We start from the raw sequence: 21,848 nt of genomic DNA on the forward strand, positions 1-21,848 counted from the left end.
TCTAGTAACGTGCAGATGTTTTTTGGCAGGTCAATGAATATTTTAAGTCTTTTGCAAGTAGTAAAAAGGGTTGAACTGGGAATAGAGGAGACTCTGTGGCAGGAGAAAAGTATCCCTCATTTCTCTCTCAATCGTCCATTTCTTAAAATAATCAAACAGAAGCCTGGACCATGACTTAAATCTTGGATTCATCATGGCCCTTCCTTAAATCTCCACCTTATACAAGACGTGATTATGATTCTAATGTATTGAATCATAGTGATTCTAATGTATTGAATGGTTTCCCAGTAACTTTTTTTTTTTTTAAGTAGAAAGGAAACACTGGGTAATATTAAAAATAACAGCAGGGCTTCCCTGGTGGCACAGTGGTTGAGAGTCCGCCTGCCGATGCAGGGGACATGGGTTCGTGCCCCGGTCCGGGAAGATCCCACATGCCGCGGAGCGGCTGGGCCCGTGAGCCATGGCCGCTGAGCCTGCGCGTCCGGAGCCTGTGCCCTGCAACGGGAGAGGCCACAACAGTGAGAGGCACGCGTACCACACACACACAAAAATAATAATAACAGCAGGATCTCCAGATTGGATCTTTGTCCTTTATTTGTAGCTAAAGACACAGGACTAAATTTAAAGAACAGGTTGTCTTCTGGTTATGTATGTATGTGTGCATGGTATGTGGGTGCACCCTGGGTTTCTACACCCCTTCCCCAGTACCCACTCTGCTCGTACGTGCAGGAGGCAGAGGGTCAGCCTGATGCAGCATGGTTTCATTTCCTTTATTTCTGCTGGTCGGTTTTTCATTAGTCACCCTGCCACTGCCCCTCTCAACCCTTCACCCCTCCATCTGCAGAGGCGGCCCAAGTGCCTGTGATGCGGCAGGCGCTGTACTCAGTGCCATCCTGGCCACAGATGAGCCAGCGTTCGAGCAGGAGAGGCAGGGAAACAGGTACTGCATGAAGTGCTGTAGGAACACACCGGAGATGAAATCCAGTTCTTCAGAGAAGTGGGACCAAAGGGAAACAGGTGCAGGAAAGTGATTCTGTCCTGAGCCCTGAAGGCCAATTAGGAGAAGTTTCTACTTACCCAGCACAGTGGGTGAGACTGGAATGACGATGCTTAGTTCAGTGCCAGGAATATGCTGGGGGCTGGATCTATTTTTCTGCCCTTTCCTGGGATAGAAGCGGATTGAGGATATACTGATGGGTGCAGAAGTGTGCCCCTCACTGCCTGACTTCTGAGCTGGTGTATGCTGTCTCTCACCACCTGGCCTCTGCCTTAACGTCCCACCTTTCTCCCACCAGCCTTCCACCGTCCTCAGCCACCCCCGTGCACTGTCAAGCCGCTTGCCATTCTCCGAACATGTGGCCAGTGCCCCTTTGCTGGGCCTGGTTATTCCTCTGCCAGCACTGTGCTATCGCAAGGTGTGTAGGTGGAAATAGGAGAGCAGTGGAGGCAGGGGGATGGCTATATCAAGAGGGAACTCAAAGCTGAGGGTTTCTCAGTGTTGTTCTTAGAGTTTTCTCTAAAAATAAAAATCTTTGTGTATTCCGCCAATGAGGGAGGACTTGAGCTGATCTGAAGAGTGGGGAGTGGTTCATTCTGGGTCCAGGCCTCGTCCTTCGGCTTCCATTCCTGCAGCCAGTCACACATTTGCAGCATTTCTGGATCTGCCTTTTCCAGTGGGGAATCTGGGTCACTTCGGTCATGTTCTCAAACAAAACATCAGCACTACTTCAGCAGGAAGAATAAAAGCATGGAACATGCCCTAATGCCCACAAGCCTACCACTGAATACATTTATATCAAAATAGTCAACCATTTAAAATATCTGTATAAATACATATGCATATCTATATTTGTAAACACACATACACATACACACATATGGGGAGGGAGGTGTCTATCTTGCCTTAAGTGTTAGAATCTTAAAACTTGGATATTGCAATAATCTAGATTTAGGAAACAGATAAAGTAGGAGAATAATTGGTCAAGTTTTTAAATATAGGAGCCATTGAAATAAAATGTTACTTCTATTTCACCTAAACATTTGATGACCAAAATTTACTTACTCTCAACCTTTCAGAAACAGCCTTTATTTAAGAAAGATAGAACTGGTTTTAAAAACTAATGCCACTCTTCATTCAAAATGGGTTGCCACATGAATTTTACTTTCAGGCAATTCTATTTCATCCATCCGTATCCTCTTTGAAACAATGGAGCTGGGTGCCTAAAAATATCTCAGGCCGTGTGCGCTTGCTGGGAGTCTTTGAGGTTAACGCTGTGACATCCTTCTGGGTTCTGGCTGCAGGATGATACGTATATGTATTGTCTTTGTTAATTAGCTCGATCTGTTTAGTAAGCCTGAAAAAGAAATTGGATGATGCCTCATATATGTGCGTATGGATAAGATTCCTCGTGTAGTAGTGAGCCAGCAGCTACAAGCAGCTTTTCAGTTTGCCTTTTGGTAGCGTGGAGTGAAGGCTCATTCTTTCAGAGCCTGTTGCTGAACTGGGTATCCTGTGTGACTGCAGTTGTGCTGTGTGCATGGGAGAGGCGAAGTTTCCTCACTACTTTGGAAAAGGGTAATGATTCTCCAACTGCTCTTTCTGTGGCAGATGAAGGAATCTTTCACCTTGTATATTAGAACATTCCATTTTATAAATCAGAATGACAGCCTTCCTAAAGGGTTCAAGAGTGGAAGTCAGACTTCTGTATAGATGTTCCCTTTGGTGAAAAGTTCTCATAGTACTGACTTACTCTTTGCTGGTTATAGGGAGGCCAGTTGAAATTTCTGGACAGAGGGAATTCCCTTTTTATTTTTATTTTTTTTACAGCTCAACAGTGTCTAGATCCCCAGTGGGTGAGCCAGAAGAAAAAGCATATATCGCCTGTTTGGTAGGACAAGACAGCATGTCTCAGAAGCAAGGAAGAGATGGGGGTTGTGGGTTGCTGAGGTGCGGGCTGTGACGAGCTCGTTAGCGCGTCCTCTCCCTCCAGCCTCCGTGCTGCTCCTCTCGCGTGTCTGCAGTGAGTTCATGATTTGAATGCCCCTCTGCAGAAGACAATATATGAGTTTTTAATTCTCTTCCCCATGGTCATTTTTTCTTCCCTTCATTCTGAGTCATCTTTGATTAAACGAAACAAAGATGTGACTGTTAATTACACAGTCTTTCAAACAGTGCAAAAATTCTCTTTTGTGTGTAGGGAGGAGGGTTGGTGGTTTTGATAGGGATGGTAATTTATGACGGGGGTATTTTAAACCATTGACCAGGAAGAAAGATGCTAAGAATCATACTGAAAACAAGTTTGAGTCTCTACTAAGATAGGAAAAATTGTTTCTGCTTTTTTTCTTCCAGATTTCTCAAACCTTTTACTTTCTGCCCTAATGTACTGCTGTCAACGTAATTCCATTCAACCATTGTTATTGTTCTCTTTAGACACCTTATTAAAACTGAAGCTTTGTTCCAACAGCTAAAATCACAAATAATAAATGAGGTACCGTAATATTGGCAGGTTGTAGGCAGAGTACATGAGCAAGCTGGAGGTCTGCCACCCTGCTCCTGGCACTTTAAAGACTCATGTGAAGTGGGCGTGGGTGCCGTCAGAGGCAGCATCAGCTGTGCCAGGGGCTTGACACAAGGTTCTAAGGTGATCTTGGGACTAGATTTCCATGGACAAGTTGTGCAGGTTGGTGGGTTGGCAGGCGTCCTGGAGAGGGGAGCCCCAGCTGATGGGAAAACAGGGCCATCCCAAGAAGGCTGTTTGACAGTGAGGCTCACCCGCAGTCAGACAGGAAGTGGAGCAGATAGGGTCTGGGGACTAAGGGGAGATTTAAGCCAAGAGGTAAGTTGAACAAGACCTTGGAGACACATTTTCAGTGTGTCCCAGCTATGGATGACTTGTAGGCACTCTGAAGAAGGGGTGTGTGTGTGTGTGTGTGTGTGTGTACACACTCAAGACCTCCATCCCTATTTTTCCTGGCTCTGAAAAGTTAAGATCTCATGCTGGCTTCCTTTGGTGGTACGGGGCCAGGTCTTTGCAGTTGCAGGTAGGTGTTTGTAGCAAGTGTGACTTCACAACAATTGTGTGAACAAGAAAAAAAAATTGTGGGCAAATCGATTGTCTGCAGCAAATGAAAATTCTGTGGTGGTGCTTTGTGGGTGGTTTACAGGCAAAGAGTGCTCAGTTCTCTTCTGATGTCTTTTTTTTTTTTTCTTTTACAGTTTTTTGAAGAAGCAGGATGCTGATCTAGATGTGGAAAAAGTAAGTTGGCAAGTTTTGTGCTAAGAGCATGTGCCTTGTAAATTAGAAAGGGTTTTCCACTGGGACCCAGGATTTTGTCCACTTTGAACTTGGAATTGTGGCGCTGAGCCCATAGGTTTCTAAGAGAGAGGTTGAGTTGGAGATGGAGCTGGTATATGATATAGAAAGTCTTAGCTCACTTAGGTGAACCTGCTACTTCCCCCCTTCCCTTATTTGTAACACTCAATTTTGATGATTATGGGAACATATGTTTTAGCTCTAAGATATGTCTCCCCAGCCCAGAAATAGAACAGAACAGCTGTCCCGTGGCTGCTGAGCCTTTAGGGGCTGCTGAGGGATGGGCAGCCCTCTGACTTCTGGTTAAGGGAGGTTCCCTGTAGTTCATTCATTGTTGGTTTTTCCTCTGCTCTCAGATGGCTGCTGCTTACTGCTGCCCTAGTTGTACCTTCGAATTGCAGTCACTGTGTAACGGGTCATGCTTTCATTCACTTAACGTTGCTGCCCACTGGGTGTTAGACACCTTGCTGGACTCTGCTGAGACAAAAATGAATGTGACGGATAATACGCGGGTAATTATTACACAGTATGATAGAGGCGTGCAAGAAGAGCTCTGGAAGCTCAGGCTGAGGGCTGGGCATCCAGAGAAGCTGCTGGAGAGAGGGGATGTGTGAAGGAACCAGGGTTTTCATTCTTTCTGTGAATGCTGGCGAGTCTTCTCTGCCTGTGCTTCTCTCGTCTCCCAGGCATCTTGGGTTCCCAGGAAAGGCTGTACTTACACAGGTCTCACCAGCCACCCATAGGATCCCTTTCTGCCCCAGACTCCATTGCCCAGTCACATCGTCTTGGGTGTAATTTTTCACTGGTTCTGTGGCCAGTCAGGGACTGCCACCTCACCATCCTAGAATGACCTGGTTGTTATTTCTTATTTTGAATTTATGTGTGAGAGAGGTTCTTCTCCTGAACTGGAGCCATTCTGTCTGCAGACAATGCACCTTTGTTTTAAGTTGAGGAAGTATACTATCTGAAATGTCGCTGGACACCAATTATGAGCAACCCCTCACCTTTGACCCCATGCAGCCCCCTAGTGATCTCCTCTCAGTCCTGGCCTTTTCAGCTCATATAAACCAAGGGGACTGGGAAATAAAAGGGTTCTAGTCAGGGCCAGCAGAAGGGAGCCTTTGTAGAACCCCCATCGGTTAGGTTTTGGCCGTGGAAGCCGGGGGTCGGCAGAGACTTCCCTATGGGTGTGAGTACTGTGGCCCTCTTGGGCCAGGCCAGGCCCCCATTAGGAGGAGCCTCTGGGTGCGAGGAGCCACCCCAGGATGGTATAGCACAGGACAGCAGAACGCCTTGGGGGCGGGGGTACCCAGGAAGTGCCTGGTGCTGTTCCAGGCTGCAGGGCTTGCCTGGCCTCATGCAGCCCAGCGTGAATCCCACAGCCACTAGGTGGGGAGGTCCAGCTCATGCAGGAAGCGTGTCTGTTGAGTTCCAAGGACCGGGCAGACCAGAGGGCTTGGTAAATGGGGTGGGGAGCCCTGAGTGGAATGGATTAAATTCTTGCTTCAGCTCTGCTGTTGACATGCTCTAAGATCTTAGGCAAGTCTGCTCTCCTTTCTGAGCCTCATTTTTCTCATCAGGAAAGTGGTCTCTTTTCCAGGACCAAGTAAAAGTCTTCCTTTTTTAACTTAAAAACACAAAACATATTTTTTTCGTTTTCTGACTTGAGCCTTGAATCAAAAAAGAAAAGTGACTGTTGGCCACAGCCCGTCGCAGGCCGGGCCTCCAGGTACTACACTGGCAGCAGGGGGTGTCCAACAGAGGAATGAATGTGACCGACCCTGTCATGTGGGTTGGGTGTTTGTACGTACTGAGGGAAGTTAGAATAAAAGAAGCTAAGTGGGGGGTGGGAAATGCTTCTCGGGCTGCGTGAGTTTGGGCTTCTCTGAAGGGCTCTGCCTGTACCCTCTCAGACAAGGAGTTAATGACCTGAAAGACGCTTAACCGCGCAAGGGGAGTTCACTATTTTAAAAGCTCTGATTCAAAAGCTCCAATTCCAAAATCTTTTTCTAATGCTCGGAGAAGGCTGTTGAGTACAGATACACCAACTGTTCTTTTTGCCTGTATTTATATGTATATCTGCCAGGAAGAATCTAGTACGGGGTGCGCCTCCATTGTTTAAGTAAATGATAACTGTTAGCCAACCCAAGTGAAGAAAAATCACTGATGTCAGAGTGTGTTTTTTTCCCCAGTAGATTTTTCGGGTTTTCTCTTTCAGTTGAACATTTTGGTAATGACAGAACTGTGAAAGGAGAGTTAGCTTTGACATGTCAAAGTTCAAAGATAAATCAGCATACACTCTGTAATTATTAATTATTGTCTGTGGTTTATTGGACTTCCACTACATACTGAGTGCTTTTTATATGTGTCACACTTAACTGTTACAACAATAATGTGAGGAGACCATGTCCCTTACCATGAGTTGCCCAAGGCACCATAGTAATAGCAAGGATTCTAGTCATATCTGTCTGGTCCAGAGCCTTCTCTTTCTCATACCCCATCTTACCTTGGAATTGATATAATATTTGAGATAGTATATTTGTGTTACCTTTCCTTAAAAAGTTTTATGAGTAAGTAATAACAAATCAATATTACTTTCTAGAGAGGTCTTCCTTGACTCCCAATCTGGATGGAGTTGCTCTCCCACCATGCACTTCTTCAAAGCTATAGTTGTTGTATAGTTATTTGTACAATAGCCGTCTAATATCTGTTTCCTATTGGAATGTAAGCTTTGTCAGGTCTGAATCCTTCATGTGTTAAGCCTAGAGCCTGCACCTAGTAGGCCCTCTTAAGATGTTGAATGCTACATGACCAAATTGAGGGGTAATGAGACCCAATGAAAGCCACCTTGGTAGGGAGGAAAGTAAAAAACCTTATTGTGTACTCCAGAAATCATGTTCCTCTTCTCCATCTATGGGTTTTATCTGTGGAAATCATGCTTGTTAATAGCATTCTATGGAGATAAGACAATCACTCCCTGGCTTTCTCCCCAAAAGTGCAAAGTTTCAAGCAGACAAACGAACAGATAATTCTTAAGAATGAAGTAATCTGGGCAAGCAAAGCAAGTCTGAAGATTATCAAGGGAGGAGCAGTAAGAACACAAAGGAAACATTAAACAATTTTTTTCACAGAATCTTCTAGAATTATTGAGAGATACACTTCCAGTATGGTTTCCATAAATAACTGATTTAAATATATAAGGTATATATTCTTATAAAAGTATATTTTATACTTCTATAAAATGTATGTTTCTTCTAAAAGTGAAACCCATCCTCAACTGAATTTTAAATAATATGTAGTTTTGTTTTTATGCCAGCAATACAAAAATGTACTTTTTAAAATAAAAAGCTGATAAAATTGAGTCATCTTATTTAGTAATTTAAATCATGATTTAAATGAATTTGATTAAAATAACACCTCTTTGGTCATAACTACTCTCCAAGTTCTGAGGAGACAGGTTTGATTTTCATGTACCCTACATGGCCTTTGTCTAGCATGATTAAAGTATTTTGGCGCCTGCCTCGAGAGAGACCCTTGTCATATCTGTAGCTTCAGTGAGACCAAGAATTCCTGTACTGCTATTCCGGCTGTTCACAGGGCTTAGATAGCTGCCTTCAGGCCACAAATATGGCCAAAACACTACTGTCTGTTTGATAGACACGGAGGCCCCCTCAACTAACATTGTCATTCGGAAAGAAAAGTAAATTAAAAAACTACCTCCTGCTTTAGAGTTGTTTCCTTTCTCTCAGTGAATTCCTTGAAATGTGTTAGTCTGCATGTAAATGTAGAATGTACATAGAAGTTACTCCATTTTTCAGTCTTTCTTTTGTTTCACTAAGTCCCAAGAGAAATGATAAAAAATATCTGAGATTCTTATTGTGAAGCTAATAGTCTTATGAAAGAAAAAACCACCTCTTTCTAAACAGTGAAGGGTTCAAAATTCAAGACTGCGTTAGGCACTGAGCTTTAAAGTCGTGTGTATGTGATTCCTAACAGCTGGTTGGGAAGAGGAAAAAATAGTTCATATTTTCCTTTAGTTGGGGGAATACAATTTCCAGGGGTCAGAGGATCAGCAGGGCTTATACGGAATGTCCGAAGGCTTGAGCATGCTGGTCACTGGGAAGGCATGCAGCTGTGTCTCCAGGGGCAGCGTGTTGGGAGTCGGTGCTGGGTGCATCACCTCACTGCTTGCTCTGAGGAGGAGGAGAGAGAGTGAAGAGGAGGGACAGCATAAGCAGAACTCCCTGTTGTCAGTAGAAGCCACTCTTCCTGAATGGAGGGGAGGGCTCAGCAGGTGCTTGTGGGTCCCTTAGGCCCTCTGAAACCCATGCCTAGGGGCCTGTGGGATGCCAGGTTTAGCCTCAGTGAGCTTCCATTCTCCATGCCCCCTGCCCCAGCCTCACACACATACTGACCCATTCTACTGGTGACTGGGCATCAGGAAAGACCAGCATCTGTTTCACTGAGTAAGGGCCAGGCTTCACACAGACTGCTTTCCTGGTGACTAGGGATCTAGAAAAGGGAATGGCTTTGGGTTGGGGGTGGGGGAGTGTGTGTGTTTAGGAGCGAGGAACTTGCACAGACTTCTGTTTTAGATTGAAGAGCAAACATTTTTAGTCCTGGATGAAAAATAGTTGTTATGCATCACCCATAATAACAGACCAACTTTCTTCTACATAAATCTCTGGCTTGTAAAACTAAGCACTGCTGTCCAAGAAGAAAAAACATGCCCTCTGTCAGTTTGAATTTCCAAGATAATAAAAGATCCCTCTTCCTAGATATTATAAAGCCAGGCAGATACTCATGGCAGTTGGAAGAACTACAGGTAACAATATTACGTTGTCTAGTCCTGGATGCAGAGCAGTTAATTCATCCTTTCCTCAAACATTAATGAACTCAGGTGGGCCAACCACTGTTTAGACCACATGTCATCTTATTCACTTGTCCTAGTTTACATGTGAGGAAAACGAAGCTCAACAGAAATGAAATGATTTACCCAAGGACTTGAATCTAGGAAGCAGAAGATCTAAACTAGGTCTCGGTCTCTTTCCACTCCACAACGGAGGTTCTCTTGTACTGAGGTTCTCTTGAGCAGAAGACAGATGAATCGTCATCAAACTGGCAGTTTTATACGTACCTTTCATTTTCTCTTCCCTGATTTTAAAAGGACTTTCTCCCTTATTTGTGGCTTTTAAAATAGTAATGATGTTTTTATCAAGGAGACATTAGAAACTCAAAAGGGGAACCATTTCCTGAAACCTGACCTGGTGCCACCTGGTGGTCCCCTCAGTGACAGCGTGAGAGCGACTGACAGAGGTGGTGGTGCTGGGAGTCTGGGGAGGCCTGCGGGACCCTCATTCTCTTTCCACAGCTGGTTCCTAGGCTGGGGGATCCTGACATTATATTGCTCATCATTCTCCAAGAGCTGGATGTTGCCAGGCGAGGGCGGGGAGAAACACTGCCCACGTTACAATAGAGAATAAAGACTAGCTCCCTCCTACTCCAGAGGCTTCCTCCTCCCGTCTCTGCCATGAGATGCTGCATAATCGCAGCCAGGCCTGCTGGATGGAGGTTGGAGTCTTCTGGTTGTCTGCCCTGCTTAGATTTGTTGTCTGCTGAATTTGTATGTGACAGAGAGATTGCTGGTGAAATATGCACGCACAACGGCTTAAAAGATGCTTTTGTCACTGCCCCAAACACTTTTAAAAGCACAGCTGCACTTGTTCTGAGTCTAGTATGGAATAGGCCATAAAGACACATAAAAATTCGAGCTTTTCCCTTAAAGGAGGCTATTACTGCCCACTTTGGGCCCATAACAACATTTTATTTAAGCAGAAAACCTTCCATATTAGTTTTCTGTGGCTGTCCTAAGAAATGACCACAAACTCGGTGTCTTAAAACAACAGAGATTTATTCTCTTGTGGTTTTGGAGTCAGAGTCCAATGTTAAGATGTCAGCAGAAATGCATCCCCATCAGAGGCTTTGGGGCAGAATCAGTTGCTTGTCTCTCTCTTCCAGCCTTTGGTGACTCTAGGTGCTCCTTGACTTGTGGCCACATCTCTCCAATCCCTACCTCTGCCTTCACGTTACCTTCTTCCCTGTGCATCTCTATCCCATCGCCCTCTGCATCCCTCTTGTAAGGATACCTGTGATGGCTTTGAGAGCCCACCGGCTAATCCAGGATCAGCTCTCCTCTGGATGGTCTTAACTTTATCATCTCACAGCATGCCATGTAAGATAATATTCACAGGTTGCAGGGATTAGGAAGCAACTGTCTTAGGGAGGGGTAGATGTTTTTCTGCCTCTCATGCCTTCTCTTGGGGAATTTCTGTCTTTTTCATTTCCTGAAACATATAAGCCTGCTACCACTTATTTTACAAGTTACTTGAGTGAATTTGATTTTCCTGGAAGGGGCCACTTGGAAGACCTAAGAAGTGACCTTGTCTTCCAGGCCTCCAAGCAGGCCAGGCCAGGCCTGTCTTCTTTCTCAGATAATGTACAGGGTGAAGAATTACTGGCTCTGAGAGCCGGGAGGGGCCTTTGAAATCAGATCCTCCAGTCTGAGGGGGAAACTGAGGTTAGAGAGGCAGGGTCACCGAGTCAGGAGTGGAGCGGGACCAGCGCTCACTGCTTCAGCCCCTCTCCCACTGTGTTCCTGCAGATCTCCAAGCTGTCTCTCGTAATATAAGCCTTTAGGTCTTTCTTCATGTGAGAGCTCTTCACCTGAAAACGCCATCCCTGCAAATCCTCCTTTCCTAGGCCAATAGCCCTGGTTCTTACAAATACGCTTACGTTACCTCATGTCAGGAATTCTGTTACTCTGGTTACTTTCTCCTGGATGCATTCCATTTCTGTCACTGTCTCTTTAAGAGCGTGGCACTCAGACATGGACAGTAATTCAGAGATGGCTCCGCCAGTGTAGAGTAAGGACTCTACACCTAAGACTATCAGGCCTGTGAGATGCACGTGTTTTCTGCATCATTAAATGAGGTACCAGTACGGAACAGGATCACGTCTCTCATTCATCCTCTCTGTGGCACCTTCCGCTTGCATTGAGCTTGCATTCAGTAAAAATCCTTAAGACCTTAAAATATGAATTGCTTTAAACCCATCCCCTTTGCCCCTGCCATGTAAAAGAGCTGGGCTTCTGTCAGGAGCAGGGTGGGGTCAGCTGGGGATCCAGAATATAATCCAGACCGGAGTCCAGAGAACAGACAGATCCGTGGCCTGGGGTACGCTCATGGGGACATAAGGACAGCAGGCTGTGACAGCAGGCAGTTAGGACAGTTGGGAAGGCATAGCCTCGGGGGAATCCTTCCAGAGGTGGCAGTCTAGATGGGCAGATGTTTGGCAGCCGAATCGTCTGGCTGAGCGGGTCGAGGGGCCAGATAAGAGGAGTGCTAGTGTATGGGGACAAGACTGCAGCCAGGACGCTGTAGAAGAGTTGGGTCCACAAGAATGAATTACAGAATCAACTGCTGAAGAGGGGTGGGGCCCGGGACAGGAGACTGAGCCCAAAGCGTAAAAGGCAGCCCCAGGTCTGAAGTCAGAGTCATAACATTGATGGGAGTCGAATGTCAGTGGCCTGGAGCCTCTCCCACCCAGAGCCTGGGGTCAGGGTCACTAGCAGAGCTTATGAATAGGGTGAGTTGTCCCAGCTGAGCACATTGGAGGGTATGGAGCAGGTACTGACATCATCCTACATTTATGCAATAGGTTTAACAGTCAAAAGCAGGATTTTATCTTTTAACTTGGGGGGATTATGTTGTTGTTTTGGTCAGTTCTAGTGGCCATTTCAGCCTGTTGAAATCCTTTAAAATCTCTGTTCTTTCTTTTTTCTGTCTTGGCTCCTTTACTTTTAAAAAAATTTTTATTGGAGTATAGTTGATTTACAATGTTGTGTTAGTTTTAGGTGTATGTTCTTTCTTCCGATTAATTAACTACCCCCTTTCAGCTGAGAATTATTTGTGATCTCCATAAGCACATCTTGATGAAAACATCTTAACCAAAGCTGATGAACCTCCCAAGTCCTCCTGTACAAGGTCCTCCCGCCACATCAGTGCTGCTCCCTGTGATGTTTGTGCCCTCGGGAGGGCCATCCAGTCACCTCTGAGTCCACCAAACCCAATTGTCACTTGGCCCAGGGTTTCCCATCTTGCTCAGCTATGTTTTGAGTGACTGTCCCGAGCTTTGCTGGCATCAGGGTGCTCTGTGTCTATAATTTATCACTCTGACAGTCCTGTGAAAGTGCCCTGAGATAGAGGCAGTGCCACGGGGAGGGAGAGTTGGTAGAGTACTTTGTTATTCACTGCTTTGAGGGCAGAGGTACCGGTTTGCTCTCACTGATGTCGGTGGGTTTCAGTCCTGAGCCCCACTTTCTGTAGCACCCCCGGGGCATCAGCTCGTGGGTGATTCTGAAGGAGGGACTAGAACCCCGTAATCAGATGTGGAGCCCTGATCTTTGTTTTAAGGGTTCGCCGCCACTGAAGACTGATCCTCTGTTGGGGGTTACGTGTGGTCTGAGGAGAGCGTTCCCCACTGGGCAGCAGCAGGTGAACACGGTGGCTTCTCGGAAGCCATGGTGTTCACGAAGCTGTGAAATGTGCCACTACTGAATACAGGCAGGGCGCAAAGTGAAGGAAAGGAAGTGGATCGTTTCTGTTAAGAGAAGAAGGTATGAAACAACGCATGCGTCTGCGTAGTCCTTCCCATGAGGCTGCCAGGAGAAACCGAGATGGCTCCAGGGCCGAGCACAGGCAGCGTGAAGCAGCGGAAAGAGGGTGTGGGCCCAGGGGCTTGAGTAAGTCCTGACTGTGCCTCTGAAGAGCTGTGTGGTGGGGACTGGGGGGGAAACAGCTCATCATGACATGTCAATTTGCAACTGCAGTGAGTGTCTGAGGGGGAGGCACAGGGGGCTGTGAAATCGTTGCAGATGCCAGAGGGTCCCAATGGAGTCCGATGAAGAGATGCTGATGAAGGGAGGGTGTTGTCATAATTTACGCCTTCTGTTTGTTTTCCACATTTCTTTGGGCAATACTGGCCAAGGATCGACTCACGCCCGGGTGTGCTGTAGGAGAGTGGGCCAGGGGAAGGTTCCTTTCCACAACATGATTTTATCTTCTGCTCTCCATCAAGATTTAATGCTACAGTAATTTAAAACAAACAAATGTAACTTGTGTGTGTGTGGGGAGATTTTGTCCATCTTTAGAAGAATATTCTGGAAGCTGGTCCTTCTAGACTGGGGATGGTGGAAACAGTAGTTTAAAAAACAAAGTAACTGCCACTTTGCCTATTATACTGTTACCAGATGGAGGGAAACATTTTTTTCCTTTACCAGAGAGCTTGACCCATGCATCAGGGGGAAACTTATTGCAAAAAAAAAAGTGAATTTGTTAATGGGGGCAGCCCTTGAACAGCCCTTTGGTAGTGAAAATGAAGTGACTTATAAAACCTATTCATGCAGTTTAGAAGCTGTTACAGTGATCCTTAGTGAAGTTTTAGGTATGGGGGAGTCCTCGTTGGCATATAATGTCAGGAGTGCTTTTTTTGTATATGGCCCGTGAACTGGTAGAACTAAAAACTTTTGACAGCTGCCATAATATTTACTGTATTTTCTCATATTTGGTATTAATAAATATTGGCTACTAGCCAAATAATTTTTCTTTATTTTGACAGTGGCCCAGAGAAAAATATAATCAGGCTTCATTGTTTTCCAGATGGTAAATACAAGAAGAAGACACTAGATGCAGTTGGCCCTTGAATAACACGGGTTTGAAATGCAGTGATCCACTTACATGCAGAGTTTTTTCACTAAATATTACGGCACTGCACGGTCTGCAGTCAGTTGAATCCACGGGTGCGGAGGAGGGCCAACCATAAAGTTATACGTAGAGTTTTGACCGCACAGAGGGTCGGTGCCCCTAACTTCCCCTCTGTGCTCTTCAAAGCTCAACTGTAATGTTTTTAAAGGAAAAAGTAAGAAGCCTCAGAAACAATCATTTCAGACCCTACAGAGGAAGATGTGTCAAGGCAGGAAAAGCACTTGTTTGTTTTTTGTTTTCAAGTTTTGGTGGTTTTTTTCAAATAGACTTTATCTTTTTAGAGCAGTTTGAGGTCCACAGAAAAATTGGTTTCTCATACACTCTCTGCCCCCATACATGCATCGCCTCCCCAGTTGTTACCATCCCCCACCAGACGGGATATTTGTTACAGATGATGAACCTACACTGACACATCTTTATCACCCAGAGTCCACAGTTTACATTAGGATTCACTCCTGGTGTTGTACATTCTGTGGGTTTGGACAAGTGTATAATGACATATATCCACCATTATAGTATCATACAGAATATTTTCACTCCCCTAAAAATACTCTGTGCTCTTCCTCTTCATCCTTCTCTCATCCCTAACATCTAGCATCCAGTGATCTTTTTACTGTCTCTATAGTTTTGCCTTTTCCAGAATGTCATATAGTTGGAATCACACAGTATGCAGCTTTCTCAGACTGGCTTCTTTCAGTTAGTGATACACATTTAAATTGTCTCCATATCTTTTAATGGCTTGATAGTTCATTTCTTCTTAGAGCTGAATCATATTTCATTGTCTGGATGCACTACAGTTTATTCATTCATTCACCTCCTGAAGGACATCTTGGTTGCTTCCAAGTTTTGGCAGTTATGAAAAAGCTACTATGCACATCTGTGTACAGGTTTTTGTGTGGACGTAAGTTTCATCTCCTTTGGGTAAATACCAAGAAGTGCAATTAAAAGCGCTTCCTTTTTGTTGGAAATATAGAAATTGTTTTTTATTTTCTTTCAGGGGGTGGTGGGGTAGAGCCCAGATCAGCACAGGCCATAGGCCTGTTTGCATGTGAGTTCTAAGCAGCTATCATTTCACTGATGCTTTACCCATGAACATCCATTGCTGTATTTTGGCTCAAATTTGAGATGGTGAATGACAGATTTTTGCATTTTCTCTTATATCACCATATCCCCTGGCCCCATGATCATTGAGCGCTTTCTTCACTCAAATTGAAGGAATTGACCAACTTGGATGCCTTCCTCCAAGGGCCCTCCTTTTTTTTCTTTGCTTTCCCATGACCATGTTCCTGACTCAGGTTCTTGTCACCTCTGACTTTGGAATTACCTTCCCTGGCCTGGTGTTTCAGACATGTCTTTCAGTTTCTCTGCTTATAGCCGAACGCTGTCTGAACTCTCTGTTAAAGCCATCCACCTAGCCCGGCCCCCTCGCTGTGATCCGGCATCGTGCTCCTTACAGGGCTGAGTGTAGAGTTGCTTCACAGTATCTTACCACCTCTTTGCACAAACCTTTCGTTACTTTTTCTTGTCATTTTTTTTTCATATTCATTCTTTATTATGGCTTCTGTGATCAAATGAAAATAGACCCATTAAAGTTAAAATGGGGCTGTGCTGTTCTGTTTCCATGTTAAGATGCAGATGGTATGAAACATTTTTGAAGAAAATCAAATTAACTAGATTCAGATCTCCAGGACAGTGGCTACAATTTATATATTTTTTCCACAAGAAGTCTACCAAATAGGGGAGACAAACTGAAGTTAAAAAAACTATTTGCCGGGCTTCCCTGGTGGCGCAGTGGTTGGGAGTCCGCCTCCCGATGCAGGGGATACGGGTTCGTGCCCCGATCTGGGAAGATCCCACATGCCGTGGAGCGGCTGGGCCCGTGAGCCATGACCGCTGAGCCTGCGCGTCCGGAGCCTGTGCTCCGCAACGGGAGAGGCCACAACAGTGAGAGGCCCGCGTACCACAAAAAAAAAAAAAAAAAAAAAAACTATTTGCCAAATCTAATTGCTTTTGAAAGAATTTCTTTATCAGTTTTCATTTTTGAGTAGGGAATTGAAGCTTTTAGAATAAACATTCCTGAAATAGAATAAATCCAATAAGAACTCTTATTTTGTCTAAATTAAGGCCGTGGTACCAAGATCAAGACTCCTGGGAGAGTCTAAGGTTAGAGCAAAAAGTAATCTCAGACTTTACTGGTAAAAGAGGAGAAAAAAGGATGAAGAATTATGCCAAGGTTGGAAGCCCCGGTGTCTGAGAGATGGGTGACTTGAGATCATTTTACAGGACTGAGGAAAGAGTAGTTGGGGAAGTCAGGCTGGGCAGCAGTCATGTGATGGAGTAAACTTGACAAGCTTCTCAGGAGCAGCAGGAGACCCTGTGGTTGGGTCGGGCATGGGAGATCCGGGCCAGCACTGCCGCCTACAGCTCCTCGCCGTGACTTAGCAAAAGGCCGGTGCACTCTGAGTGGCATTTCAGGTCTCCTTGCAACGTGGTTGGCACCACGTTCTGAGGGAGAAGTCACCGCAGAGTTTACCTTCCCATCCACGGTGGTCTGGATAAGTGCTCCAGGTGAGTCCGTGTGGGGAGCGCAGACCGTCATGTTGGGTCTTCAGTGGCTGTCATTTTGAGTGGAGCAGGGAGTCAGTCGGAGCAAGCAGTCTAAGGCCAAGGTCCACACTGGGGGCTCCGCAGAGGGTCAGAGCGCCAGGGAGGTGGGTCCAGGTGCAGGGCCACATGAAAAATTATGGTGGTGATGTATGCACAGGAATATATATGCATTCAAAGGAGTGTGTATGTGTGTCAGATTCATACATATATACTTGCACGGAGAGGGAGGTGGAGAGAGAGGAATGCAAACACCCATGTACCCATCTTACAGCTTAAGAACTAGAGGATCACCAGTGCTGTGGAAGCCCCTGTGTGTTCCTCCTTAGCCATACCGCTCCCCTTCAAAGGAAACACTGTTTTGAATTTTTGCGTTTGTCATTTCCTGGCTTTTCTGTGTAAGTGTGTTTCCCTAAGCGATCTATTATTAAGTTTTGTTTGCCTCGGGGCTATGTATAAATGGTATTCTTGTACCATTTGCTTTTTTCAATCGGTATTTATTTTTTAAGATTCATCCCTACTGACGCATGAAGTAACATGCATGAAATTCATTTCTCTTCACCTCTGTGTGGTCTTGCAGTGTATGAATCCACCACAATTTATTTATCCAGTCTCCTCCTGATGGACATGTGGGTCATTTCCAATTTTGTCCTATTTTAAACAGTTCTGCTATGCACATTCTTTGATGTGTGTCCTGCTGCAAACAGTTTCTCTAGGATAGGTACCTAAGAGAAGAATTTCTGGGTCTTAGAGTATGTGCGTCTTCAGCTTTACTGGGTGATACCAGATTGTTTTCCAAAGTAGTTCTGCTTGGACTTTCCATTGGACATTCCCATGAGTATACAGATTAACTTTTAAGAGAAGGGGAAGTCTGAAGGGAAGATGAAATGCAGGATTAGCTAAATATTGGCACGGTAAAGGATGTCATGAGGGTTTGATGAAGTACAACTCCCCATTAAAGTGTGGGGTAGAGACAGCTGGGGACATGAAGAGGATGTTTAGATTCAAAACAACTGTTGTGGGAAGGGTGAAAGGTTATCTTGCATGGACTGTAGTCACATTGTCTTTAGGGAACAGGTTCCATCTCTGGAGGAATGAAAAACCCAGTCCTCTCCATTTTCACTCAGTTTTCCCCGACCAGCAAGAACCTTTAGTTCTCTGTCTGGGGAGCAGATAGAGGCTGCCAGCCATTTAAGTGTCTGTTTCCACATCAAACTGAGGGTGTTGTGGATTCTAGTAAAGCTTTCAAAACATATCCACACAGAGGCACACAAATGTTTTGGAGATTACTTTCTCGAAACACAGGAGATTTTTCTGACAGCCATGCTTTGTATTTTCTGAGTTCAGTAAACTGGCACAGGGGTTGACAGTGCTATTTCTTTGACCTCAGATGAGAACTCAGAGCTGCTCTCTGGTGGCTCATTCACTTGACCTGAGAAATATGGGTCTGTGGCATATTGAAAAGCAAATTAACTGTGAAATATGACCCGTTCCTAGGTGAGTATTTTGGCCTTATTTGTAAATTCTGACCATTGTTATATGTAAAGCTGATAGAATCTGTTCTCTTTTCAAAGAATTTCCATTCTTCCAAATCTAGATTTGAGTGAGGATAATGTCTTTTGTTGGCATTCCTATGAAACTGAAAGTAGAGCATTAAACCATTAAGAGCACGTGTTCTCTGGAGTCTCAGAAGGGCAGCTTTTTTTAACTTGTTATTTTTGGGTCACCCACCCTTCATTAATAGCATTCATCCAATTTATTTGATTCCAGGCCAAAGAGCTCAGTATGGTGGCATTTTCAGAATATTTTAATCATAGTTTTTCATCATCCGCTGATCAGTATTATCTTTTGATGGTGACATTACACATTTGGGAAAGCAGCGTGGTATGCTGAAAGTAACACTTGTGCTTTGCCAAAAAAATGTAAAAGAACCTCAGTTTTCCACAGTTGAGGTCTCATATAAACTAACACGTCTACTCAGTGGAACATTACATATTAGTTAAAATGATTATAAAAATTGTTAAATAAGTTGGACAAATGTTTAGTTCGTTAAGTAGAAAAAAAAGCAGAATACCAAATTGTCTGTGGAATATAATCCTAATTTTGAAAGCAAAATGCATGGGTGGGAAAAGCCTACAAAAATTATACCAAAATGCTAGTTGTTGTGTTTGGGTAATGAGATTATAGGGATTTTCTTCTCAGTGTGGTTATATTACTTTTATAATAAAATTAATCAAAAGGATGGAAAGAGAGATCAATCTGGATTCAAATTGCCACTGTACCGTTAACCAGCCGTTTGGCCTTGGTCAAGCTACTTAACTGGGTTCCTCGGGAGCTAAAGATGTTATTTTTACCTCCGTAGGGTTATCAGTCAAATGGGGTGATATTCCTAAGACCCTCTGTGCAAGTAGCTAGTAAGGTGGTTCCTCCCAGCTTCCCCTTTTTTGGTGAAACAAGCTTTGCCCACACACACCCAACAGCTATGACTAGATGGTCTTTTATTGTCTGGTTTCTATTTTGTCTAGTTGGGGCCTCACTCTGATCTCAGTAAATACTTTTGACCTCTTGGAACTTCTTTTTTAGCAGTGACAACTGATGGTTATTTTAGAGAAGTGATTGATGAGTAAGAATGCTTTTTGTGACAAGAGGGGAAATTTGAAGAACTGGACCTTCTAAAGTCCTAGAATTTCAGCTGTTCAAATACATGTATTTGATTGACAGAAATATGCTTGCTAATTTGAGGACATCCTTGTTAATGTCCCTCTGCTAGTGAGGAGGAAATATGCTATATGCTTGCTAAACAGGCTGGTGATTTTCTTAGCTCTGCCAAGTTCTTCTAAGAGACAGGTACAAAAAATATGTATGAGAAGAATTCAGCCGGGATCGCCGAGGGCTGTGTGTGAGCTCTAAGACATTAAACGGAGCTTTTTAGAGTTTGTGATTATATGAGATGATCATGTTCAGCAGTTGATGTAAACAGGGGCCCGAGACGCTCTATGAGACTGTAGTTTCTGACTTATTTCAGAGTAAGTTTACTGGGGGCAGGGAGAGGAAAATCCATTTCTTAATAGTAATATCCATCTGCAGATTGGCTATGCAATGGAAAATGTAATCTTGCCCAGGGTTCAAAAAAAGATGCCCATATTCACATGGTCCCAAGTCATCCCACCTACTTGGACCAAGACTCAAGAGTATCCGAGCTCTCCCCTAGACTCTTAGACTTACAGTCTGTTAGGGCAGAGTACATTCCTGACCTACTCAAGACTAGAATCCAGGTCTCTGAACTCTCAGTTCACGTCCTGTCCAGAACAGCAGACCTGCCCTCTGCCTCCTGCTGCTCTGTAGCAAGTCACTGGACAGGCTGAGCCTCACTTTTGTTGTATAAGGAGAGGTTTAATCTCCAAGGGCCCAACTAGCTCAAAATCCCAAAGATTCAGTAATTCATTAGAGTATTTCTTTTTTTTAATGTGTCAACATCTTGAGAGATACAAGTAATTAAACCAGAGAAAATCAACTGTAAATTCTTGTCCCTTAAAGTTTGAGGCTCTGAATCAGGCCCCCTTGTCTTCTGTAGATGGCTTGATAGGATCAGGATCTTTCTGCCCAAGGCCACAGTTCTCTGTGGCCCAATCTCAATGGCCCTACAAGGGCCCAAAATGACATAAGGCAAACCAGAGTGCCTCGGCAGGAACTTCCTACAGGCGGTTGTAGCTCTTTAAGAAAGAGAAGAGAGTAAGGACAAGAAATAAAAGGCATAGAGATTGGATGGGAAGAAGTAAAGTTGTCTTTATTTGTAGGCAACATGGCAGTTTATATAGACAAATTCTAAGGAATACATACAACTGCTACTAGAAAGAAGTAATAATTGAACTTAGTAAAGTCACAGGATACAAGGTCAATATACAAAAATCAATTCTATTTCTATACCTAATGGGTAGAAAATGAAGCTAAAGAAACAATTCTATGTATAATAAGCGCAGAAAAACATGAAACACTTAGGAATACATTTAACAAAAGTCAGTCAGTTGGTGCTGTCTTTGGAGGGGGGAACTTGAGGGTAATGGGTGCTAACAGTCCCAGACAGTCCCAGGGGAGTGGACTTTGTTTTGTAGCCCTTATCGTTTCTCAAGGGAGAAGCTACATAAACTTGTATCATTGTTGTTTAACATCATCACGACATGGATTATAATGTCAGTTTGTATTCAGTAAGCCAGCAGTGCTCCTAGGGCCGTGCCATCATTTATCTGATACCAGGCATATCTTTTTTGCACTTGGTGTGTAGGGTGAAGTCCTGAGTGATTTTCGGGACCAGATTAATTCTCAGGCATAAGATGCTCACTCAGAAAGTTGTGATTTTTCTTTATTCTTTGTTCCTACTTCTCTCCAGGTGTGATGAGGCATTTAATCCATCAGACAGCAGGAGGATCTATGTAATGATTTTTACACGCCCTGGTCATTTTAATGTAATTGCCCTTCTTTTAAAAGACTTCATTAAGTCTATTGTTAGGATTGTAAAACTACCTAAGAGAGACAGGAGGGCTTTTCCCATTTTCAGAATTTAACACGGTTTCTTAATTGCACTGCTTTAGGTGAACGGTAATTAAATGGGTTGGGAGAATGTGCAGTATTTATTTATAGTAACTCAGGCATGTCATGTATTTATAGTCATTACTGCACAGTCTACTTGATAACATCCTTTCGGAAAAAAAAATGTCATGACTGTTAAAAGTAGCTCCAATGAGTGTTTTCGGCAGGTCTTTGAATCTAACTGTGAATATTAACAAATCCAGATACCCTTATATTAAAGTACCGTACATAGTAAACTTTTTGCAAGAAACCTGTGCTTTCAAGGCTCTAAATATGCTTTTAACATTTTTAATTTAAAAGATTTGAGTTAAATATGTTTGCCAATGTCAGTATCTTTGGAGTGTTATAATGTACCTTAATTTGACAAGGTGATAGGAGAATATTCCTTGGTTCTTACATTTGGTAATAAATAAAATTTTAGCACCTTATTCTTTTTTTTTTTTTTTTTTTTTTTTTTTTTTGGGGTTTTTGTCGTTTTTTCTGTTGTTTTTTTGTTCTTTGTGTTTCTTTTGCCTGTGTGTTT

The 21,848-nt window shown here is 43.9% G+C and overlaps 1 protein-coding gene across 4 annotated transcripts in view; it reads left to right on the forward strand.

The window, feature by feature from the left end:
* The window catches only part of FYN (FYN proto-oncogene, Src family tyrosine kinase), a 199,429-nt gene that overhangs the window by 21,624 nt on the left and 155,957 nt on the right, over positions 1–21,848 (forward strand). For all 4 annotated transcript variants that reach the window (XM_024740943.1, XM_024740942.1, XM_024740946.1 and 1 more), the window contains exon 2: positions 4,217–4,256. The gene's annotated coding sequence lies outside the window, so the exon portion shown is untranslated. The remainder of the gene's footprint in view (positions 1–4,216; positions 4,257–21,848) is intronic.

Source organism: Neophocaena asiaeorientalis, unplaced genomic scaffold (assembly GCF_003031525.2).
Source record: "Neophocaena asiaeorientalis asiaeorientalis breed wild unplaced genomic scaffold, Neophocaena_asiaeorientalis_V1.1 scaffold203, whole genome shotgun sequence".
Taxonomy (NCBI): domain Eukaryota; kingdom Metazoa; phylum Chordata; class Mammalia; order Artiodactyla; family Phocoenidae; genus Neophocaena; species Neophocaena asiaeorientalis.